This window comes from Acinonyx jubatus, chromosome E2, assembly GCF_027475565.1.
Source record: "Acinonyx jubatus isolate Ajub_Pintada_27869175 chromosome E2, VMU_Ajub_asm_v1.0, whole genome shotgun sequence".
In the NCBI taxonomy this organism is placed as follows: Eukaryota; Metazoa; Chordata; class Mammalia; order Carnivora; family Felidae; genus Acinonyx; species Acinonyx jubatus.
The window spans coordinates 33587516-33598356 of NC_069396.1; the positions used below are offsets into that span (position 1 = coordinate 33587516).

General features: G+C 45.8%; 1 long non-coding RNA gene across 1 annotated transcript; it reads right to left on the reverse strand.

The window, feature by feature from the left end:
* Positions 1 to 559: 559 nt before the first annotated feature.
* LOC128313168 (uncharacterized) lies at positions 560 to 4848 on the reverse strand. The gene is made up of 2 exons (XR_008293483.1): positions 4785 to 4848; positions 560 to 2500 (listed from the first exon to the last, which is right to left on the reverse strand). It is a non-coding gene; the product is annotated as an uncharacterized LOC128313168 (long non-coding RNA).
* Positions 4849 to 10841: the final 5993 nt, after the last annotated feature.

Here is a 10841-nt window from a genome sequence, read left to right on the forward strand (position 1 = left end):
TAAATTTTTTAAATGTTTCTTTATCTTATTTAAAAGAAATTTTTTTTTAATGTTTACTTATTCTTGAGAGAGAGAGACAGAGAGAGAGAGAGGGAGACACAGAATCTGAAGCAGGCTCCAGGCTCTGAGCTGTCAGCACAGAGCTCGATGCGGGGCTTGAACTCATGAACCGTGAGATCATGACCTGAGCCAAAGTTGGACGCTCAACTAACGAGCCACCCAGGCGCCCCTGGACAATTATTACTCTTTACCTTTTACGAAAGACAGTCCCTAAAGCGCAATGGACAGGTGAGTAGTTCCGCTCATCCCTACCTTAATTGCATCCTAGTCAAAACCATTGGCTTTTCAGAAGGGATCTCTTGTCAGAGTCTTCTCTGTTTCTTTCCTTCAACCCTAAAACATCATGTTGTTTCATTACAGGCCAACTCCCTGGGCTAGTAATTCTCAATACTGTTGTCCAATAGCAGGAGTCTTCTTACCAGTATGTAAGACAGGAAGAATCATTGTGCTGGAGAAGTGTTTCCTTCCACCACCATCCTCGTGTGCCCTCTGCAATTCCTTTCTTTTTTTTTTTAATGTTTATTTATTTATTTATTTATTTATTTAGAGAGAATAGGGGAGCGGCAGAGGGAGAAGGAGAGAGAGATTCCCAAGCAGGCACCATGCCCAGCGCAGAACCTGACACAGGGCTCAATCCCATGAACCGTGAGGCCACGACCCAAGAGGAAACCACGAGTCGGCTGCTGAATGAATGAGCCACCCAGGTGCCCCACCGTCTGGAATGTTCTCATCTCTTAACTCCACTGCTTTCATAGGTGTTAGGGAATCTCGTTTTGGGGGCTGGTGTGGGGAAAACCCTTTCTATTAGTCTGTACGAACCACCTCTGAACTTGTGCTTGGGGCTCAGATCTGACCAGAGTTGCCAAAGGGAAACTGGAGCATGGTTATGATGCCCTAAAGGAAGGATGCTGGGCAGTGAAGTTCAGTTTCAGGTGAGAAAGTGCAACTGGAAAAAGCCTCCTGTTTTAGTAGACTGAAAGTTGAGGGTGGTTTCATAAGGTTAATATTTATTATTCAGCGTCCAGCCAGAGGGAAGTAATCAACCTTTTTTTTTTTAATGTTTATTTATTTTTGAGAGAGCACAAGTGAAGGAGGGGCAGAGAGAGAGGGAGACACACACAGAATCCGAAGCAGGCTCCAGGCTCTGAGCTGTCAGCACGCAGCCTGATGCGAGGCTCGAACTCACCAGCTATGAGATCATGACCTGAGCTGAAGTCGGATGCTTAACCGATCAAATCACCCAGGCGCCCCAGTCATCAACCTTTAAAAGCAGTTGAGTTTGCTTTTCTGAATTGAGAAAAAGTGCACATGCCAGAACCACCTTTGAGTCCCATGGCACTGAGCTTCATCCTGATTTCTGCTTTTAGAGGAGGTGCAGCTTGTCTGGGATTAGAAGCCTGTCCCTGGGGAGGGCGGTGACAAACAGGTGCACTGTGATTTCTTTGGGTCTGTCTGGGTGTCTGGTGGAATGCACTGTGCTGCTCTGGGAGCTCCGGGGAGGACAGGAAAAGAGACTGGCCTCTGCAAGCCGGACCTGCTCCTTAGGTTTCCAGCACATTCCATGGATGGTGTTTTCCTGTCTCCACAGATGCCATTTTCTTGCCCCAGTTCTCCAAGCTTTAAAGTCTTAAGTTCTGGGGGCACCTGGGTGGCTCGGTCAATTAGATGCCCGACTTTGGCTCAGATCATGATCTCACCGTTTGTGAGTTTGAGCCCGGCATTGGGCTCTGTGCTCTCAGCTCTCTGTCTCTCTCCTCTCTCTCTCTAAAATAAATAAACGTTTAAAAAAATCAAGTTCTCATTCGCCTTGAAGTCTTTCCTATGGAGAGTGGGCTCGTCGTCTGAAGGACAATCTGCCCTTAGTAGAATCCTACCTTTTTCTGATGGGCTTTTTACTTTTTGGTGTTGTTTTTATATGTATGTGTTTGTATATATATTTACACTGAGGTGTGACTGACATACAAAACAGTTGTGTATATTTATGTGCATATCTCAGTGGGTCTAAAGGTAAGTATATAAGTATATGCTCATGAAATTGTCACCGTGTACAATGCCCTGCACCTCTAGAAGTTTCCTCCTTCCCTCTTTTTTTTGTCTTTTGGGTATGGAAGTTTAACATAAGATCTACCCTCTTAACAAATTTGTAAGTATACAACACAGTGTTCTTCACTACACGGTCTGTGCTGTGCAGTAAGTCTCTGGGACTTTCTCTTCTTGCCTAAGTGAAACTTTGTACCCTTGGACCAACATCTCTCTGATCCTTGCCCCCCACCCCCGGCCCATGGTTGCCACCATTCTACTTTCTGCTTCTAGGAGTTTCACGATTTTAGATTTGTCATACAAGTGGGATCTTGTAGTCTTTGCTCTTCCGTGTCTGGCTTGTTTCACTTTGCACAGTGTCTTCCAAGTTCATCCCTCTTGTAGCAAATGGCAGGATTTCCTTTTTTAAGGAAAAAAATATATATGTACATGCCATATTTTATTTGCCCATTGGTCCATGGATGGACATTTAAGTGTTTTTTTTTTTCAATATATGAAATTTATTGTCAAATTGGTTTCCATACAACACCCAGTGCTCATCCCAACAGGAGCCCTCCTCAGTACCCATCCCCCACCCTCCCCTCCCTCCCACCCCCCATCAACCCTCAGTTTGTTCTCAGTTTTTAAGAGTCTCTTATGCTTTGGCTCTCTCCCACTTTAACCTCTTTTTTTTTTTTTCCTTCCCCTCCCCCATGGGTTTCTGTTAAGTTTCTCAGGATCCACATAAGAGTGAAACCATATGGTATCTGTCTTTCTCTGTATGGCTTATTTCACTTAGCATCACTAAGTGTTTTGTTTTTTAATGATTTTTCAGCTCTTTTCTTTGGTGAGGCTCCTGTCTCAGATCTCCAACTAGGGTCCATGTTCCAGGAGTCGGGGGGACACATTCTCCTTCAGAGTCTCCACGTGTGGAGCTCCTGGCCTTGAACATAGAAGGTGTGTAGGAAATGTAGTTTCTCCTCCCCATTCTCGTTGCCTGTGGGGCTGCAGGCGCCCCCACAGCGGTGCCCTCAGTCCAGGTCCTCCTGCCTGCTGTCAGGTGCAGTTTTCTGTAACACTGAGTCCATGTTAGGGAAGTGGCATAAATCTAATCCAGGCCCCCTTGTGCTTTCCCCCACCCCGAATATATACTTAAAACCTCTCATTGCCTACAGGAGTATTTTTCAAATTAGGGACACAGACCCCCTGGGGGTCTTTAAAATTGTACCAAGATGACTGTGAGTTCCATGAGGATATTTTGATTTTGTGTTTCAATTTTAATGATATTCTTCAAGACATTTTTAATATAAGCTTACACTAGATTATCTGGATCACTACTTTATAACTGATCCTGTTGTGCGATTTAAGTGCCTGCATTTCTGTTTGGCTTGCTTTGGTGCCAAGAGAACATCCAAAGTGATAGGGGTTTAACTGTTCATGTGGTGTTTTTGAGAGAGGGAGAGAGTGTGTGTGTGTAGCTGTATGAACTTCGAGGAGCACTGGGTAATGAGCTAAAGCCATTCTCCTACATCCAGCTCACAGGGACCTCTGTGTACAGGCTCATGTTCCCCTCCACAGTCTCTGCCCATGTGAATCCTGTGCCATGGCTCCCTCCCTAGCCCCCCACCCGGAGTCTTTAATGTACCTGCTGAATTCCTTTCCACCTTCCTGACTCAACCCTGTGTTCCATCCTCAGACATCCCAGAGGTGACCTCTCCTCCCTAGTTTCTGTTCTAGGAATGCCCTTGGTGATGGCATTTATCTCCTTGCTGCCATCAAGGGCCCACCTGGCTGTCTCCACAGCAGAATTATGAGCCCCCAGGAGACAGGACCGAGCTCTCTGCCTCCCTGTGCCTAGAACCCAACAGGCGCTTAATACATACTGTCACCTGGTTTTGTCTAGGCCCAAGAGCTGTGGTCACACCAAATCTCCTTTTAGCTCTCTTCCCGGGTTAGCCTTGGATCATGTGTCCTAAGCTGCTGGGACGTTTGCTGTTGTCTAGCATCCTGCCATGCATTTAGTGGAAGCTCAATTAACATTCCGTGATTTCTCTGCTCAAGATGGATTGAGGGTAATTTTCTTCCCCTTTGAGCAAATGTTTTGCAGAAGAAAAAAATGAAAATAGGATCTGTCAATTAAGATTCCAAAGAAGGATTGCTCGCATATTATTCTGCAGTTTGCCTTAAACTCTGCCTCACTTGGCTATACATCAGAGTGTTTGTTGAAACACACTGCATGAGCTGCTTATGGACTATTCTGGACACACTGACGTTTTCCCTGAATTATCTTCCCAGTACGGACTACTCTCTTGCTCACTTGGCATCTTACTCTTTTTGATGGTGACGACTCTGGTTAGGCTTATTCGACAGTATTTCTCACAGCCAACCACCAAATCTGCTGACGTTTGTTCTGCCAGCCAAGCTCTTCGACTTGCCAGGGGAACCACCCCCGTGGCCCTTCGTGGTCCACTCACTGTATGATGCTCATGTTCCCTGGGGCTGCTGGGCAAATGAATTGGCTTGAACTTGAACCCTTCTTCTCTCCGGCGCTTGTTTGTGTATGATAAACTTTCTGAAAATGTTTGAAAAGTAAATGTTTGAATTGCGCATCCTTATTTGATCGACCTTTTGCACTCCCCAGCACTGTCGGGCCAGCGAGGGCTGCTGGCTGGCTTGCCGCAGGGAGAGACGTGGAAGGTACTTACTTGAAAAGGCACCACAGCATCTTCTGTATCTTGACTGTTTCCTGTTACTCTGGCAGAAGCTGGCTGTTTAGGTAGAAATTAATTTCATTTATTGGTATTTTTTTCACTGGTGGAACCCTGCACCATCTCTCCTGAGAATTACAGTGAAGGCACTGTAACCCCCTCCGGGGATTCTGTTGTCTCAGATCTGATACTTGAGCAGGGTAATAGTGACAACCATTTTATAAAAATAACATTTTTTACTATTACAGGGGTGATATACACTCCAGGCTGAAAAGTTGGAAGATTCAGAAATATCACAAATAAAAAAGGCACAGTCTCAACACCCTGAGGTGGCTCCCACGCTTTTCCTCTGTACGTTTATGGCTGTATTTTACAAATGTAGCTTTCTGTTTCTTCTGCTCCTCAACAGAGCATAAACCTCTCACTATGTCAATAGTTATTCTTTTACCATATGTAGATAGCACATTTTACTTAACCAGTCCCTTGTTGGACATTTGGTTTGATTCTAATTTTCTATTATTATAGTTATCTTGTGATAAGCATCTTTAGTCCTGCGTCTTAGCTGGCATTTCTTTTATCATGTCCTGAGGATATATTCTGAGAAACAGAACTCTAAAAAATATACATTTTTTAATGCCATAATAAGAATAGATTGACTTATCAAATGTCGTTCATATAGAAAATGAAAGATTAATCTACAGTCGCACAAGCAATGTTAATAGCTGGGCAACTCTCCGTAAAATTGCTTTCTGCTTTGCTGTGGATGGGGTGTTGCATGGAGTGGGAAGTTAAGAACACAAACTTCGGGGCCACACGGTTGGGGTTCTGATCTGTGTCCCACTGCTTCCCAGTTATGTGACCTCGCCAAGTCACTATAGCTCTTTCTTTAGATTTGTCATTAAGATTTCCTTATCTACAAAATAGGGACAATAAAAGTACCCATCTCAAAGTCATAATAAAAAATGAATTAGGGGCACCTGGGTGGCTCAGTCGGTTAAGTGTCTGACTTCAGCTCACAGCCCATGAGTTCGAGCCCCGTGTCGGGCGCTGTGCCGACAGCTCAGAGTCTGGAGCCTGCTTCGGATTCTGTGTCTCCCTCTCTCTCTGCCCCTCCCTTGACTCACACTCTGTCTCTCTCTCCCTCTCAAAAATAAACATTAAAAAATTTTTTAAAAAATGAATTACTATATGTAAAGTGCTTAGAATAGCCCTGGCACATAGCAAGTGCCATGTAAATATTTGCTATTATTTTATTATCTAGTTTTTTACTTAACAAGTCACTGTGTGTCAGTGAATAAAAATCCTATTTTTCTTTTTGGTGATTATAAGAGTATTCCATTGTAAGAATGTACCTGTATGTTTAACCAGTCTTGTGTTCTTGCTAGTTATCTCTTTTTTTTTTTTTTAGAGAGAGATTTCATTTTGTTTTTTAAGTTTTTTTAATGTTTATTTATTTTTGAGAGAGGGAGAGAGAGAGCAGGAGCGGGGGAGGAGCAGAGAGAGAGGGAGACACAGAATCCAAAGCAGGCTCCAGGCTCCAAGCTGTCGGCACAGAGCCCGATGCAGGGCTCGAATCCCCAAACTGTGAGATCATGACCTGAGCCGAAGTGGGATGCTTAACCGACTGAGCCTCCCAGGCACCCCGAGAGATTTTATTTTTTAAGTAATGTCTATACCCAACACGGGGCTCCAACCCACAACCCCCAGATAAAAGAGTCGCGTGCTCCACCAACTTGGCCAAGCTCTCCACTAATTATCTCCTTGTGATAAATTCATAGAGCCGGAGTTAATGGGGACTCTTTTTTTTTTTTTTTTAACATTTTTAATTTATTTTTGAGAGACAGAGACAGAGCATGAGTGGGGGAGGGGCAGAGAGAGAGATGAAGACAGAATCCAAAGCAGGCTCCAGGCTCTGTGCGGTCAGCACAGCCTAACGTGGGGCTTGAACTCACGAACCATGAGATCATGCCCTGAGCCAGAGTTAGAGGCTTAACTGACTGAGCCACCCAGGTGCCCCTGTGGGGCCTCATTTTTAAAGGCTTTTAGATATATGTATATATATTTCCAAATTGTATCTTCGGAAAGAGGAGCCAGCATGCCCAGCAGTGAAGGCTGTGTTTACTGGGACTGGATCTAAAAGAATGTCATGCTTTGCTGTGCCGCTCCATCTTGTCACCTGGACATAAACACAATTGGGAGAACAATGGAGACCGTGGACTTTATTGTTACACTTGAACGTGAGACCGCACAGCTGTCATGAAAAGCTGCCTCCATTAGAGGCCAAAATGCATTGTCAATCACCAGGAATTCCAAAACAGCCTTGTCCCTGTCACCACCTTGGCCTCTCTTATAGTCAAATTCAAAGGGGTTGCTCTGTTTATTGCTTTTGCTTGTTTCTGTCCTAATTTCCCTGTTTTATATTTTATTTTTATTAAAAATTTTTTTTAAGTTTATTTATTTTTGAGAGAGAGCATGCATGAGCAGGGGCAGAGAGAGAGAGAGAGAGAGAAGGAGAGAGAGAATCCCAAGCAGGATCCACACTGTCAGCATGGAGCTCAATGCGGGGCTTGAACTCATGAACTGTGAGATCACAAACTGAGCTGAAACCAAGAGTTAGACACTTAACTGACTGAGCCACCCAGGCCCACCCTGCTATGTTTAAACAGGAAATATAATTCACGGAAAAATTCTGCACCTGGTAAAAAATGGTTCAGAATGAAAAATACATCTCCCTCCTCCCCCAGACCCTAGTATTCCTCCCGGAGTCACCCAATGTTACCAGTTTTTTTGTGTATGTGTTCTTCTAGAAATAGTCTATGGCTGTGCAAACACATAGCTGTGTCTTTACTGCTTTTCTAGGAATCCGTGTGTCCTATAGCACTGTTCTGTGCTTTGCTTTTTTCACATAACAGCACAAAAGGTTTTCATTTTTCCCACCTTCTGATGGATATTTGGCATTTATACATCATCGGTGGTGAAAGAGCAGGTGACTATATGATTCTCCTAACGTTTAGGGGGCACTTATTTTCCAGCCAGCTGCCAATCCTAACAAAGTTCTACAAATGTTAAATGAAACCATTACCTCTGTCTCGTGCCCATCACTGAATGCAGACCCAACCCAGAACAGAATGTGGTGGACGTGACATTTTAAGATAGATTTTGGTGGCTTGGCTGACTGGCTATGGGTCACTGAAGGGAGGCAGTCTCTGTTCTGGGCCCCAGTTTCCTCTTTTCTAAAATGCAGAATTACAGGATCTCAGGCATGCCTTTCAAGGTCAACACCTCGTCTTGTTCCCCACTGTATCCCCCTTCTAGAAGGCCCCAGAACACAGAAGACTGGTGAATACCTGCTCCCTTCCAGCTCCAGCACCCCTCTGTTCTCTCTGTCATCTCCACCAGATGCAGAGTCCTTCCACAAGTCCTTCACCTGGACTCTGCCACGATAGCGGCCCCTAACTTCATGGAGTTCATGGTCACTGACAGATCCAGGAAGGGAGGCCTCCTCAGAGTCCATTCTGTTCTTCCACAGCAGCAGGCTGGCTAGTTTATGTTATCTTCATTGTCTGTTTGTTGCGTGGCCCATTCTAATGCCAGAGGAGGTGCCTGGTCATTGTCACCCTGCAACTGTCAGACCTCATTACCAAACTCGAGAGGCAAGGACAGCTACTACTTATGTGTGTAAATGGTGTCAAGTGCTTACCCGTATCATTTCACTGAATCCCCACAATTACTTTCTAAAGTGGGTACATGTTATCAGAGAGGTTAGGTCACTTGGGCAAGGTCACACACCGAACCCACTGTGTCACCCCTGTGCCATGGGAAAGGAGCTTTTGTGAGGGCTAGATTCACTTCTCACTTCGGCTTTACCTATAAATTATGCCGCCTGACCAAGGGCTGGTCCCCTCTCTGGTCTGCAGTTCTCCTGTTTGAACAGGGAGGGAAGATACCACCTCTAAGACTTTCAGAGCCCTGCATGTTAGAATTCTGGGGTGCTTGAGCTATTCTGATGTCAGGAGACACATCTGGGGCATATTGAAAGGGTTTTAACTGAAGGGCATCTAATGAAGGGACTAGTTACCGAGATATGGGGATCCAGTAAAGCATAGTGAGGGCTCAGGGACTAGGAACACACAAAGCCATTACTGTCACACAGCCTGGAGGGTCCAGGAGAGGCAGTGGAGTTCATGGAGCTCAGCCAAAGATGGAGCAGTGGGAGAGAAATGGCTGGGGGCTGTGGCCCTCAAGAGAGAGGCAGCTGCTATCAGAACCCAGAAGCGGCCCCTGGCCCTCCCACCCAGCTCTGCGTGTCTTCTCTGCACCGTACAGCTAGGAATGGCGGCTGGGCACTTGAACATCTGGGAGAGGGACGCAGTGTTCACTTCCCAGGGCTCAGAGCAGGCTGGCGTGTGTAGGAGCCAAGCAGAGAATAACCAACTCAGGGATTTTGCTGGACTCAGGGCCTGTCCTGTAAGGGAGGGGTACAGTTACAATGATGGGCACCTGCTGAGTGGTGATAGAGCAGTAAGAACTCCCCCTGCTGCCCGCCCCAGGACCGAGGGAGCAGCAGGCACCCATATCCCAGGTTTTTCTTTTCAAAACAGGCAGAGAAGCGATCCGGCTCAGTCCTCTGACTCATGTGGGTAGTTCTGATGTTTCTGAATCGCATTCAGCGTTTCTTGGGATCCTTGCCTTCATGATACATTTGGTGGAATGACTACTGCATCTAGAAATTCCCTAGAAATAAATGTCCTTGCTCATGGAGAATTCATCTTAGGCTCTCCATTCTAGGGAGAAAAGGATTCTGGGCCACTCCAAACACTCAAGCGAGAGGGGTTAGTAGAAAAAGAGAAATAACCATATTGGGGCGGGGAGGAGACACAATTTGGGAGTGTTAGCCCAGGATGACTTGGTGAATGGCTTCTGGGAGATGTCACCTTCTGGTACAGACCCTGCTTGCCTGCCTTTTGTCTCTCTTATTATACTGTGACCCAGGCATTGCTTCAAGGTCCACCTGGAAGCAACCTCCAGGGCTGCGGGGTCCCTTCATACCCAGCCCCATGTGTCCACAGTGCATCACCTACATGCTGGACGGTTGGACGCTGAGTGTTTTGCCCAGGCCCCTTAGCAACTGGCATTCCAACGTGGTTGTTTCCAAACATGCAGAGGGCACGCTGGGAGCTCAGTGGGCATGTCTTCCTACTCAGGAAGAGAGGATCAATCATCAGGTTGCTTGAAAATAATCTTCAATGCACATTAGGAGCTTTAAAAATACTGCATTTTCAGGGACGCCTGGGTGGCTCTGTCGGTTATCAGACTCTTGATTTCAGCTTCAGTCATGATCTCAGGGATGGTGAGATTGAGCCCTGCATCAGGGTCTGCACTGACACCATGGGGCCTGTTTGGGATTCTATCTCCCTATTTCTCTGCCCCTCCCCGCTCTCTCTCTCAAAATAAGTAAACATTAAAAAAATCATTACAAAAAAAATCAAAACACTGTGCTTTGATCCACAATTTCCACCTTTGGGTCCATCTCAAGAAAATGAAGGACTGGGGCCCCTGGGTGGCTCAGTCGGTTAAGCGTCCAACTTCAGCTCGGGTCACTATCTTGTGGTTCGTGAGTTCCAGCCCTGCATTGGACTCTGTGCTGACAGCTCGTAGCCTGGAGCCTACTTTGGATGGTGGGTGTGGGTCTGCCCCTGCTCATGCTCTTTCTCTCTCAAGAATAAATAAACATTAAAAAAAAAGAAAAGAAAATGAAGGCTTGACACCGTTGGACACCCCCCCGCCCCCAAAAAAGCTGACAAATCTGCAATAGGACTTAAGGTTAGAAACCCAACTCAAATGGACTGAATGGGAATTTATTAGCTAGCTCCTGTGATTAAAAAAGGAAAGAAAGGAAAAAAAAGCATTAGGCACAGCTGGATCCAGGGGCCCATGTGCTGCATTTTGTGCTTCTCTTCGTGGCAAGATGCGGGCCGGTTGCTCCCTGACTTTCACCTTAACCTGTCAGAAACACCAGCGAAAGAGGAAGCCTCTCCGCAAGAATCCACGCTG